This window comes from Cervus elaphus, chromosome 2 (genome assembly GCF_910594005.1).
Source record: "Cervus elaphus chromosome 2, mCerEla1.1, whole genome shotgun sequence".
NCBI classification, from domain to species: domain Eukaryota; kingdom Metazoa; phylum Chordata; class Mammalia; order Artiodactyla; family Cervidae; genus Cervus; species Cervus elaphus.
In genome coordinates, this window is record NC_057816.1 from 10603986 (window position 1) to 10617179 (window position 13194).

Sequence of the window (13194 nt, forward strand, 5' to 3'; positions counted from 1 at the left end):
GGCCAGTTCCTCCCGCCTGTCTGTGCATGGAGGCAGGCGCCCATCACAGGTTTGTTTCTATTTAGGCAGAGTCTTTCCTGCGCTGCCCCTGTGGTTGTGTCGCGTCCCCCCTTCCCCTGGGACCCGCAGTCTCAAATGCGAACTCCTGGAGGGTAATGGTTCCTCCAAGGAGCCCACCGCTGGTTTCCCTCCAGCCTGAGGTGGGACAGCCCTGAGTTTGCATCTTGGTTCTATTACTTCGAGGTGTCTGTGACCTTCATTTCTCTGAGTCTCTGTTTGTTCATCTGCAGGAGAGGACAACGAAGGTCCCCGCTTCACCGGGAGTCGTGAGGAGTAAATGAAATAACGTGTCGAAAGCACTCAGCGCCTGGCAAGTGTTCGTTGCCACCATCATTATTTATCCATCATCTTCTCCTGAGAGTGCTTAGACCTCATCCTCACGGCCCAAATCCCTCACCGCCTGAGCTGTGGCAGGGCCGCTGATCTCTGCGATTGAGTCAGGCCTCCCGCACAGAAAGGCCCTGCTCCCCACCCCTGGCCACCAGGCTGACCCATGCCTGCCCTCACCCGAGCCAGCCTACAGGATGCCCTGACCCACCTTCTCGGGTAGAGATGGCAGGAGCCTCACCTGCCCAGGCCGAAGCCTCACCAGCCCTGCCTCCTTAACCCAGGACGAGCCACTGAGATGAGAATCACCATCCCACGGCTCAGCTCGGAAGGGGGAGCTCTGGCCCAAGGCCCCCCCCTGCTCCTGCAGACGCCCCCCATTGTCTGTCTCAAAGGTTCAGGGGGTCCCCTGTAGGGCCCTTCCCAGCCCAGACTCTGGATGCCCCAAGGGGCAGAGGCCCACCGCTCATGCCCGTGTGCCCACTCCAGCATCCTGCAGGCAGTGCCCGCTGTGGACCCCCTGGCCCCTGGCCTCCCCCGGGGCCTCCGCTCTCTGGCAAGCCAGTCGCTAGAAACCCCACATGGCAGATCATCTGCAGCACTCTGGCCTGGCTCCCCAGAGCTTCCGAGAAGAGTCTCCTTGTTCCGGGTGCTGGCAACACCTCCGAGAGGATTTAGCACCCTCCACTTCATGAGGAGCCCCCAGCGAGGCCGCTAATGAGTCTGCTAAGTGGGCACACCTCGCCTGACACCTTCCCGCCGGGAACCCCGCCCCCAAGCCCCGCATACCCTGTGCCACCTCGGTCCTATCGGTCCTATCGCGCCTGCCTCTGCAGCCTGTACTGGGGGGCTCCCGACTCCGGGGGTGGGGGCTGCATGGGCTACGGAGGATCCGCAGAGGGGGGCCACCTCCCCGGGCAGCACGGCCATCTCGGGCATAGCCCTGCGCTCGGGTATCGAGTTTCACGTCAACCATTCCCTGGGCATCGCAGAAGCGGGCAAGGATCGAGTGACTGGGTAACACAAGCTCTCTCCCAGGGGACGAGGTCTTCAGAGTCCCCGTGTGCCACAGGAGCTTTGCAGGAGGCGGCAGGTGCTGCTTCCATGGGCCTTGGGGCCTCGGGAGGTGGGGGGGCAGGTCACGGCAGGCTGCGACTTGCAGGCTATGCTGGTCAGAGTGGCTATTTTAGCTTTTTTACTCACTGGGGCTCCTTGTGACATTGTGTTTGAGCTAAATGGTCTCAGGGCTTAAAAACGTTTGACAAACCCCTGGAAACAGCCTGACCTCTCAGGTAGGTCCACTCTGGCCTTGGCTTTTAGAGTTCTACTTGCTATTTTGGTGCAGGAGACAGCCTGGGGCTTCACCCAGGGGTCTAGGCAAATTCAGCCATCACGAGTGTCTGCCTGGCCTGCGCCACAAGGCGCCGAAGGAAACACTGACCCAGGTGCTCGGAGACTCCCTCTGGCCCCCTCGTTCCCTCACATCTCCTTGGGCACGGCAAAGTCAGGCCCAAGCACGTGACCCCAAGTCTCCAGGGAGGGCTGGGGGCTCCAAAGGCCACTGGATGGAGAACAGGGTAGACCTGCTTTTTGTTCTAGTGTCTCTGTCCACTCAGGCGTGCACTGAGCCATGACCTTCCAAGTCAGGATGAATCAACCACTGCTTTCTCCTCCTTGGGAAAGCAGGGCTGGTGATGACAGTGCCTTCCTCGTGGGAGACGACAAAGTGAGTTCAAAGTTGTGAAGTGCTGACAGCTGGGTCCTGCATACACGGGATACTTGGTAGCATTGGCTACACACACACACACATACACCCACACCCACACACCCACCCACCCACCCACACCTGTTTACAGTTTTAACTAAATTAACCCCCCTCCTCACAAGTGCATTAAAACTCCTAAATTCCCCTTGTTGTTGTTACTATTTAGTTGCTAAGTTGTGTCTGACTCTTTGAGACCCAGTGGACAATAGCCCGCCAGGCTCCTCTGTCCATGGGACTTTCCAGGCAAGAATACTAGAGTGGGTTGCCATTTCCTTCTCCAGGGAATCTTTCCAACCCAGGGAGCAAACCCACGTCTCCTGCATTGCAGGCAGATTCTTTACCACTGAGCCACCAAGGAAGCCCCTAAATTCCTCTCAAATAAGATGACAACACCCAACCATTAGCTACTGAGCTCTGCACCAACCAGCCCCTCCAGCCCAGCTCTTGAGCAAGCCCGTTCCCTGCATCCATGTCCCTCTCCTGCTCATTAGTGGCGTGGCCCCTGCCTGGTGCTTCTTTCTCTCTGGATACCCGCTCACTTTAGGGGCTCCTCCCTGGCGAAGCCCAGGGCCCATCCCGTTGGCCTTAAGCCCCAGTCCTGGTTGGTCAGCCCACACCTCATCAGTGAAGTTCTGGCTCACCATCCTGCAGGCTCCGGGCCCTCCTGCCTCACCTTGTCTGTTAACATCGGAGGCCCCCCCACTGGCCTCGCCCTACTTCTCCCCCAGGCTAAGGGATGGGCCCAGTGGCTCAGGACAACATAGACTGGAAATTGGGGGGCACTGGCCTCCACAATGGGAGTGACTCCATCAGGCCCCGAATAGAGGTCAGCCTTCTGCCTCCTCAGGCCTGGGTGGGACCTAAGGGCCAGCTCTGTATCTGGGCACATGAGGCCTGGGAGAGAGCAGGGCCCGACCTGGGCTCCGGAGTAGGGTGTCACTTTCCTCCCCAGAGGACTCACCCTCAGGGCCTGGGGCCCCAGGCTCATCACACTGTCACTCCTGGGGCCTCGGCTTCCAGGCGTGCTCCCTGGGGTGGAAGGAGGAGCAGCCCTGGTGACTGCACCCGCTGCCCGCCCTTCCCACCCCCAGTGGCACTCCACGGCCATTTCACAAGGTCACAGCGGGGAGGTGACAGGCATTTGGCAGGGTCTCCGCCCCGTCGACCTAGGGCAGGCGCCCGCGGCCCCATTAACTGCCTGCTACCAGCAGGGACACACCTGGCAGCCGCAGGGAGGCTGGCAAAGCTGCCGGTGACTCCAGGGCCCAGACCTTTCAACCAGAGCTGACGGCACTGTGGAGATAGGCCGGCAGGGCCGGGTGCTGAGCGCTGTGACGGGGCGCCCACCTGGGACCCAGGAGACAGACAGGGTCCTGGCCAGACCGACTGGGGCCGAGGCTCCTGCCAGGCGGAGAGTGGCACCGTGTCCCTGCCGGGGCTTGGGGAGCAGGGTGACAAGGCCTGTTTCCTCAGCAGGCCCAGCCCTTCGCCGCTTGCCCAGGAAGCCTCTGGAGTCGGGGGTGGCGGTGGGGGAGTCGGCGAGAGCTAGGGGACTGGAGGGGGTGGCCTGCGTCACGGCTCCTGCTGACTGCCCCACCCTCGGTGGCCGCTGGCTGCTATAAATATGGCTCCTGCCTCCGATGGTGCAGGAGGTGACCTAGAATTGTGGGCTCTGGGGCCTCCTGGGCGCCCCTCCCCGCCAGCATCAGATGCAGCAGCCTGACCAGAATGTCCTTGCATCCCAAGAGCCCACCCCCATGGCGAGCATGGCCTCGGCCGGGGCTGGGGAGACCCTGGCACTGGGGGGGACGGCTGCGGCTTCACAACCCGTCTCCCACCACCATCCTTTCTACCACTTGGCGGCAAGCGCCAGGGCCACCGGGTCCCCCGAGATCGACGGCCTGGCCAGTCCACAGAGGAGACAGGTGGGAGGCCTGAGACCACCCACCGCAGCCTCCACCCTAAAGCCCATGGGCAAAGGCCCCAAGGCCATTTGTTCCGGGCCCCCCCCCCCGCCCCAGTCCATGGCTCCTTGGCAACGCCACCTGGCTTGCAAACCTGCCACCGCCCGGAAGCCAGCCTGGATGGACTCGACACTGACTCTCCTCCTTCCAGTCGGTGGCAGGCATCTGAGTGAGCACGTTCCCCCTCGAGGGACCCCAGGCAGGTCCAGGCCCCAAACCCCAGGGCTGAGTGGACCTGGGAGCAGAGGACACAGCAGCATGGCCCCAGGCCTGGCGGTTTCGAGGACCCCCAATCCCCACGTGTGGCCAGTTTGGTTCCAGACTCCCTGGCTCAGGGAAGCGCTGGGACCTAAGGGGAGAGGAGGCCAGGAGCAGTCCCGGGGTGGGGCCCCAGGGTGTGAACACAGGTGAAACGTCGTAAAAATTAATTTCCCGCACAGAGCCATCCTCCACCCTCCAACACACAATCAGAGAGCCCACTACGTGCCAAGGGGCCACGGCAATAAGTAAAGGCCCAGGTGGGGCCAGCCCTCACGGATCCAGCAGGCCAGAAAGGAAAGACAGGCTGGAAGCTAATCTTCACATACGATAGTGAAAAATTCTACAACTTGTGCTCAGAAGAGGGGTCCTCATTGGAGCCCCAGCAAAGAGCTGAGGGGCAGCTGCCTTAAGAACTGGGAGCCAGAGCTGAGATCTGAAGTATAAGGTGGAGTAACCTGGCCCCTCGGAGAGGGCGGCAGGTCCATGTGCGGGGCGGGAAGGGGAACCTGGAGGGTGGAGTGAAGACCAGAACCGGCCAGATGGGAGCCAAGGGGAGGGATGCGCTGGAGAGGCTCCTGAGGTCTTGTGAGCCAGCTTCACCCTGGGGCTGGGTGGGAAGCTCCGGGCCAAGGTGGGCATGATAGGGGAGAGAAGCGGGGGCCAGACCGAGGTACAGCAGATGGTGGGACTGACAGACCAGGCACTGCTGAGGGCGCCCCGGCCTGATGATGGTTCCCCCAGATAGGCCGAGGGGCCGGCACTACATCAGCCCTCAGAGCCTTGAGCCGCCAACCGGGGCTGCCCGCCCAGAGCACTTCCTGCCCAGTCTCTTCCTGCAGGCAGGGGAGGATGGGCCATGCCCCGCTCCACCACATCCTGGGGGAACCCACTCCCCAGTTTCAGCTCTGCCCTCGGGCGGTGCGGCAGGCCAGAGCGTCTGTCCAGCAGGCACCCACTCAGGGGTGATCCCTGGCCTCCACTCCCCCAGCCGAGGGACCCCCATCACGAGCCTGAGGGAGGAGGCATTCCTCCTTCTGTGCTCATCTCCTCACTCTCCTGGCCGCTGGCTCTGACCACAAATGCCACCACCCGGGGGAGGGGGGGTGTGCTGCACTAAAGCGGGGAAACAGGCTCGGAGAGAGGATGTCTCTGTCAGTCGACCAGCCTCCCCCCCGCCCCCACACCCCATTTCCAGTCTCCATGTGGAGCTCATCACATGTAGAAAACACTCTCCTTCCTCTGCCGGCCAGCATGCCCTCACCTCCACGCTGCCCTTGCTCACCAAGCCCCAGGCACGCGGGTTTTCTCTCTGTCCCTCAGACAGCCAAGCCTGTCCTGTCTCCTGGACACACCACCCCCCTGCCCACCCCATCATTCCGATCCCAGCTCATGCATCCCTTCTCCCGCCTTCCTGCCCAGCCTCAGGGCAGCCCGCAGGCCCTCTCCATCACATTACCATTTTATTTCCCTCTCAGCACTTTCCACCATCTAACCCTCTCTGGTTTATTCATGGGTTGACGTGTTTACTATCTAAGCGGCAACCCACTCCGATATTCTTGCCTGGAGAATACCATGGGCAGAGGAGCCTGGCGGGCTGCAGCCCATAGGGTCACACAGAGTCGGAACACAACTGAAGTGACTTAGCACACACATTACTGTCTGAGTCTCCCCACCAGGATGTGGCTCCTGGGCAGGGGCCTTGTCTGTCTCCTTCCCTGGTGTGTCCCCAGCCCTCAGCAGAGGGCCTGGCAGGTGGCAGGAACCACATCTAAAATGCAGCCTTGGGGAATCCAGTGCAGAGCGGAGCCCAGAACCAGGTTCCTGATTTCCAGCCCCAGCTCTTTCCATTCTACCCACTGGCCATGTGCCTTGAGTCCCAGCTCGGGCATGGATGGCTCTCCTGCAGCAGAGGCCACAGACGGGCTTCCCTGGCGCCGGAAGACCACACTGCGGGCGAGGCGGGGGAGAAACGCAGTGCCATCGTTGCTTCGATGATGCAGAAATGCAGGGTCGGGGTGCTGGTGATCTGCTGGGGTGACACTGAACAGTGGAGCCAGGGTGTGGCCAGTTGTCTGGGGCGTCCTGTTGGCTAAGGGGCTCCACTGCATGGGTGCACCTGCTCCCTTGGCCTCCCAGCAGGCGCCCAGGCCTGCCTGTCCATGGGAGGGTGGCCTGTGGTACCCCCCACCGCAAAGCCTGCCGCTGAAGGGAGGGCACACGTCAGTGGGGAGACCGGGGCTTGTGTTCTCGGGGTGTGGCGAGCACTCGAGCCCCCTCCCCACGACAGGGTCCCTGAGAGACCCACGTGTCTGCAGCCCAGGGGGCCAGGGGGGCTCCCCAGGATCCCAGGGATGCTGTCAGCAAGGAGGAAAGGGAACACCCGGAGAATGACTCCCCTCTTAGAGCCTCAGTCATCTCCCGTTTGGGGCTTTCCAGGTGGTACAGCTGGTAAAGAACCCCTTGCCAATGCAGGAGACACAAGAGATGCAGGTTCGATCCCAGGGTTGGGAAGATCCCCTGGAGAAGGAAATGGCAACCCATTCCAGTATTATTGCCTGGAGAATTTCATGGACAGAGGAGCCTGGCGGGCTACAGTCCATGGGGTCGCAGAGAGTCAGTCACGACTGAGCATGCAATGCACATGCTCTCCCATTTCCCCAGGACTCACTTTTTTGTTCCTCCCGAATGCTCACCTGCCAAGGGCCTTCAGCCTCTGCTTTGCAGACATAATCCTAGGAAAGATGCTGAAATATCGATACCACCGCACAGCTGCCCTGGGAGGGAGATGGGCCAGGAATGATCATTCTAGGCCCAGTATTTTAGATCAATCAGAACCAAGGCCAAAACCTAGGCCATCGGTGACTTGCTCGTGACTGCGGAGCCTTGAAGCCTCTTTCCTCTCCAGACAATGGGCATGGGAACAGTGGCTGCCTCCTGGGCTGGGGGCTGGCTGGGGGTGGGGACCAGAGATGACCAGGGAAAGGGCCTGCCCTGCAGATCCTCATTCTGCCTCCTCCCTGTGGCCCTCATCTGCTCTCTGCCAACTTCCTAGGAATGGGAGGAGAACAAGACAGAGCGGAAGCTTCTTAGAAGGAAAGCACTATAAAAAGCCTCAAAGTATGATTACTTCCCTTTAAGACAGAACCCTGGGCTTCGACACCCCCGCCCCTGTGGGGCCTCATCGGGATTCTCCCAGCGTCCCTCCTCCTCCTGCACCATCGGGAGACCGAGACCGGAGGCTGTGGGCAGGCCCAGCGGGAGACACACCCCAGCCTCCCCTTACTAGAGGCAGAGGACCAAGGCGGGTCTGGACGGCAGGCAGGCTGGTTCTCAGCCCTGTGGCCGGCTCTGTGCGGCCTGCCCACCCTTGGCATCTGGAGTCCTCTCAGCTCTTCTGGGACTTGGGAGGACACGTGAGATCACATCTGGGAAGTGCTCGGAGCTCCTCAGAGAAAAAAAGCCAGAGGAATCCAAAGTGGGATGGATTACCTATCAATGGGCTCATTTATTAGCACGTTGGTTTAGGTCGGGGGCAGACGGGGGAGATGCATGGGGTTCGCTGTCCGAGAACCCAGGCTTCATACTGGGCTCGGTTTATACTACCTGTGGGTAGGCTGGGGCTTCCCAGGTGGTACAGCTGCTAAAGAACCCCTTGCCAATGCAGGAGATGCAAGAGGCGCAGGTTCAATCCCAGGGTTGGGAAGATCCCGTGCAGAAGGAAATGGCAACCAGTAACACTCCAGTATTACCGCCTAGAGAATTTCATGGACAGAGCAGCCTGGTGGGCTACAGTCCATGGGGTTGCAGAGAGTTGGACACGACTGAGTGTCCGACTTAAATCTGTGACTTAAATCACAGCCTCAGAGGACTAGCACTCCCCTCTTCCACGTAGGTCCTGCTCCCCAGATAAGAGGTGGTGGTGGAGACACCAGGCTGCCTCCCTAGCCCCAGCACACAGCCAGCTCCCCCAGGGCCAGCATGGGAGTGACCGGACAACCTCACACGGCCGTGCCCCCCTGGGAAGACCGTCCCCAACTTGAGCTAGGACGCACTCCTGGCTGCCCATTGTGTAGAGAGTTCTCAGCCCATGGCAGGTGCAGTCCAGCCCCTTGGTGACAGCCTTCTGGCCCCCACGGCTTGTCTGGCAGGCACCAAGGGGTGGAGTGACCACAGGCCACAGCAGTGGGCTTGCTAAAGGCCACAGTGCAAAGCAAGGTGGGCACCCCGTGGTGGCGCAAGATCCCTCATTATCCCAGGACCCGAGCCACAGGCAGGACTGCAGGAAGCAGGGTGCCGGCTCCCTGTCCAGCTCCTTCAGGCCTCTCCTTGGGGTCCCAGCTTCAGGGGAGAAACGGCTCCTTCTCCACTGGGACGCGAGACCCTCCCAGCCTCTGTTTACCTAATCTGTTCCCCTTGGTCCCAAAAATCCAGCCTGTGACTTCAGGGAGCCACCAAACACATTCCCCAGTCAGTGAATGCTGCTCTCAGGAGGAGAGGTGGGGGCAGGCCCAGGACCAGGGAAGTTTCTGGTTCTGATTCATCTGAAAGGAGGTGAGGGCAAGGCAGGGAAGGCCTGAATCAAGGCAGACTCTCCTCGCTGGGACAGAGAGCAGGGCCGTGGACAGGCGCAGCTGCCCCAGGAAAGGAAGGGACACAGGTGTCCGGTGGGATGCTCCCAGCTTAGGCCACGTGCTCCTCTGTCCCTGGCCGCACAAAAGCCCCATTGATGCCAGGCCTCGCCTCCATGCTGCTGCCCTGACTCAAGGGCTCTGGGGACCTCTCCTGCTCCTTACTGACCATCCAGCTGCCGCTGCCACTGCTGCCCTGGCATGCCAGGCATGCCAGGCCCAGCAGTGCAAAGTCACATGCTGTGCGCGGGCGAGGCCAGGCACTGCCGGGGCAGCGTCGGACTGCAGGGTGTGGCGCTTACGGGCAGCGCAGCCCTTCTCGGTTACACGGAAAAGCTGGACGCCAAAAGCAGTGGACCACTCGTCCGCCACCCCCGCCCAGTCCCACCCACTTTCCTGGAGGGCAGATCCTTGGGCAAACAGTCAGCCAGGTGCTGGCGGCAGGGCAAAAGCAGGGCTGGGAAAAGCAAACACTGCGGGCCACCCCCACCCCACCCTGCACACCAAGCCTTCTCCAGGGGACAGGGTATGTACCCGAGCAGGAGGCTGCCAGGGAGAGTCAGGCTGACCTGGGCCTGGACCTTGGCCATGTTCCTGACTGGGTGACTCTGAACAAGTCTCGGGACCTGGGGCAATGCCCACAAGTACCGCTCTTGTGAAGGTTAATTGGGAGGAGGCCTGTGTGGGAGCACTTAGCACGGTTTGGCATAGACTAGGGTCTTGATTCACGGAGGCTCTGTCCAGTGCTACATGGACGTGGGGTGAAGCCGGGGCAGGTCACAGAACGAGGGGCAGCACCCGTGGGAGTCTGGGCACCACACCCTCTGAGGGCACGCTTATTCATGGCTCCCTTGTCTTAGCCTCTGGGAGAGACTTCTGACAATGGCTCTACCAGCAGGGGCTGCTCCACCAGCAAGAGATGCTCCACCAGCTGAGGCAGGAGGTGCTCTACCAGTAGGAGGATGCTCCACCAGCAGGAGTGCTCCACCAGCAGGAGTGCTCCACCAGCAGGAGGTGCTCCACCAGCAGGAGGTGCTCCACCAGCAGGAGTGCTCCACCAGCAGGGGGATGCTCCACCAGCAGGAGGTGCTCCACCACCAGGGGGATGCTCCACCAGCAGGAGGTGCTCCACCAGCAGGAGGTGCTCCACCAGCAGGAGTGCTCCACCAGCAGGAGTGCTCCACCACCAGGGGGATGCTCCACCAGCAGGAGGTGCTCCACCAGCAGGGGCTGCTCCACTAGCAGAAGATGCTCCTGCTGGCCCCAAACTCAGGGCAACCATGAGTCAGATCCCAGAATTCCTTCCAGCTGCCGAGGGCCCCACTGGCCCCCATGCAGGGCTTCTGCGTCAGGCTGGCCCCGCCCCACAAGCAACCAGAGGGTCACAGTCTGCTCCTCCTCACAGACCCTACTCTGGGGCTGACGGCACATGCTGGTGAAACCACCTGGCTTTCTGCTCTATCACTCACCATGGTCGAGTGCTCTGTGGCATCAGAGGTCGTCATGCCTCCGTGCCTTGGCACACAGGCCATTCTCCTGGCAGGGGATGCCTTTTCTAGTCCTATTCTCCCGCGAACTCCTCAACCTACCAGGGCTTAGCCTAAGCACGCCCTCCTCTGTGAAGCCCGCAGAAGCCTGCCAGCCCTGAGGCAGATCCGATCCAACTGGTGCCCCTCCATTCCTGCCCCAGGTACCCTGGTTCCCCACCAAGATGGGAGTTCATGGAGGGCAGGACTGCACCTTCTGCCTGTGTCCTTGGCACCCAGACCATGCCTGGGGCCTCGCAGCTGCTCAAGAAACATCAAACCAGTCCCAGGCCCTTGTTCTTCCAAGATCTTGCCACTGGCCTTTTTTGGCCAAAGAGACTCAGGCAGCGTGTGGTAACCTAGGCAAGACAGCTTCCCTCACGAAGCTGATGGGTGCTCGAGGATTCTTCTGCTTGGACACCATCCGCGCTCTGCGCACCAAGCTTCCCCAGTCAGAGGCGGCTTCGGGGGCTGCAGGCTGCCTCCCCATCTCCCAAAGCAGAAAGCAAAGTTAACAGGAGGGTGAGCACAGGGAAGGGAAGTGCAGCCGGAACTGCAGGGGGAAAGGGAGTCGTGGCTGCCATCTGCTGTGAACAAGATGTTTGGAGAACACGCACTCCTCGGCTCTGAGGTCTCCCAGCCAACTCTCGGAGGGCGGCCGCCCCTCCGCAGATGGGCGCCGGTGGGCTCAGCCAAGCCCAAGAGGGGCCAGGCCCCCTCCCACCACCCAGACCTTTCAGGTGCCCCCGCCTGACCTCTTGCTTCTCAAGCTGGCTGGGGCAGGGGGCAGGGGGAGGCGATGCCAGCCCAGGACGCGAGCCACCTCTTCCAGGGAGCCCCCCACAGGCTCTGAGGGGACAAGTCCATCACAATGATAATAACATTGCAGACATCATGATAACAAGAGTAACAACACCGGTTCAGAGAGAGCTAGATGACCTGCCGGAAGGCCTTGTCCTGGGAGCTCGCAGCCACCGTCTCACTTTGGCCGTCACCCCAGGGAGGAGGGAGGAGACACGGAGAGTCCAGGAGGGCACCTGTGCTCTGCCCCAGGGTGTGGGGCACCTGGCCATCGAGGCCCGTTAGGAGATGGTCCTTGGGCCCTCCTTTATTCTCTAAGCTGGGGGAGCTCAGTGAGCAACAGGAGAACATCTGGGTGAGAAGGGACCTTCCGGGCCACGGAGTCACACACCTGCATTTCAGGGAGGGAAGGGAGCGCTAAGGATGTGGAGAACTGCCCCAGGCCACCCCGAGGTCAGCGGGAGGCTGGGAGCAGAACCCTGGCCTGGGACCCGGCTCCTGGGGCCTCAGCAGGCTCCCATGCAGGGCTGTTCTCTGGCCTTTAAAGAACGCAGCCCTCGGAGGGCTAAGGGGGCTGGCCCTGCCTCGAGGGCCCATCCTGGTTTGGACCAGGCCTCCCTTATCCTCCATGCCCCTGACTGCGGCAGGGGGCTGAGCTGAAAGCCAGGGAAGGAGAGGCTTGTCTTCCTGGCTGTGCCCCAGGCCTGCTCTGGACCTCCCCCCGGGTTGCCCTGCCCGGAGCCTGCTCACAGAGGGATTCATGTGGCCAACAAGGCTGGGCATGCTTGCAGGGGTGCTGGGTGGCCTGCCCACCAGAGACGCTGGAGCTGCCCCGAGGCACCCGGCCAACCACACGCGCGACCTCTCTCACCAGACCAGGAGGGTGGTTTCTGCAGGTGGGCTGCAGAGAAGCCTGCCCGCCTAGACTGAACTGTGCCAGGGTCCTGAATGCCCCTCCGTGGAGCTCACTCAGCCCTGGGCAGCCCAGTCCCCGGAGGGGTGGGGGTGGTTAGGGGGCTGCCGGCCCCTGCCATTCCAGCCTGGAGAAGTCAGAGGGCAGCACCCCCACCCCCTTTGGCACCCGGAAGGCAGGATTTCTGGGGCAATCACCCAGAACTGTGCCTCCCATCCCATTCCCAGCCCGGCTCTCCCCACGCAGCCTGCTGCTGCCGCCCCCACAGGCCTTCTCTCCAGCCGCGCGCTCCACATTTCTGTCTGCTTGGTCCTCCCCCAGCAACCCCCCCACCTCAACACGCCATGATTGCAACACCTCCATCCCGCTGCCTGCTCTCCGGAGGACGGCACAGGCAGCCGGTGGCCAGAGGGTCTGAAGACGGGCTCCGCGGGGCATCTGTGGGCCTGGAGATCGCGCACTGGATTGTGTGAACTCTTCTCGGGGGGCAGCCTGCAGTTTTCTCTCCTTCTCCAGGGGCTCTTGGCCCCCGGGCTGGGTCACCGCCCTGGCCCCACTTCCTGCCTCTCAGTCCCCATCGGGTCGCCCTGGCTCTGAAGTGCCCAGGCGGATCAAGGGAATCAATGGCTTCTCTGTTCTCCAGAGGGAAGGCATTTCATCACCCTTGGGGGGAATCTTTCAGGGAGGCAGGGAGCAGCCAGGCCCCGACTCAGGACCCCCGAGGCCTCAAGGCTCCTCTTGTGTTGGAAAGTGGGAGCCCTGTGCTTGATGGAGATGTCGATGGGTGGGGGAGGCAGCTGGGTGCAGGGGTCCGGGGAGGCCTGGGGGCTCCGTGGGCGAATCTGCCCCCAGCCGCCCGGGGCCGCTCAGCCCCAGCTCCCCTGGTTCCCGGGACACCCTCCGAGTGAGCGACACCTTCATGAACAGCTCCCGCCTGGGCTGAGGCACA

The 13194-nt window shown here is 61.9% G+C and overlaps 1 protein-coding gene across 4 annotated transcripts in view; it reads right to left on the reverse strand.

Annotated features, from left to right (window-relative positions):
- DAGLA (diacylglycerol lipase alpha) overlaps positions 1 to 13194 on the reverse strand; it is a 72726-nt gene that overhangs the window by 37819 nt on the left and 21713 nt on the right. Inside the window, exon 1 of one of the 4 annotated variants that reach the window (XM_043871953.1) lies at positions 12603 to 12739. The exons of 2 other annotated variants lie outside the window; for them this stretch is intronic. The gene's annotated coding sequence lies outside the window, so the exon portion shown is untranslated. Of the gene's footprint in view, positions 1 to 7070; positions 7297 to 12602; positions 12740 to 13194 lie in introns of those variants that run through there. One more of the 4 variants, XM_043871927.1, reaches the window with a different exon arrangement.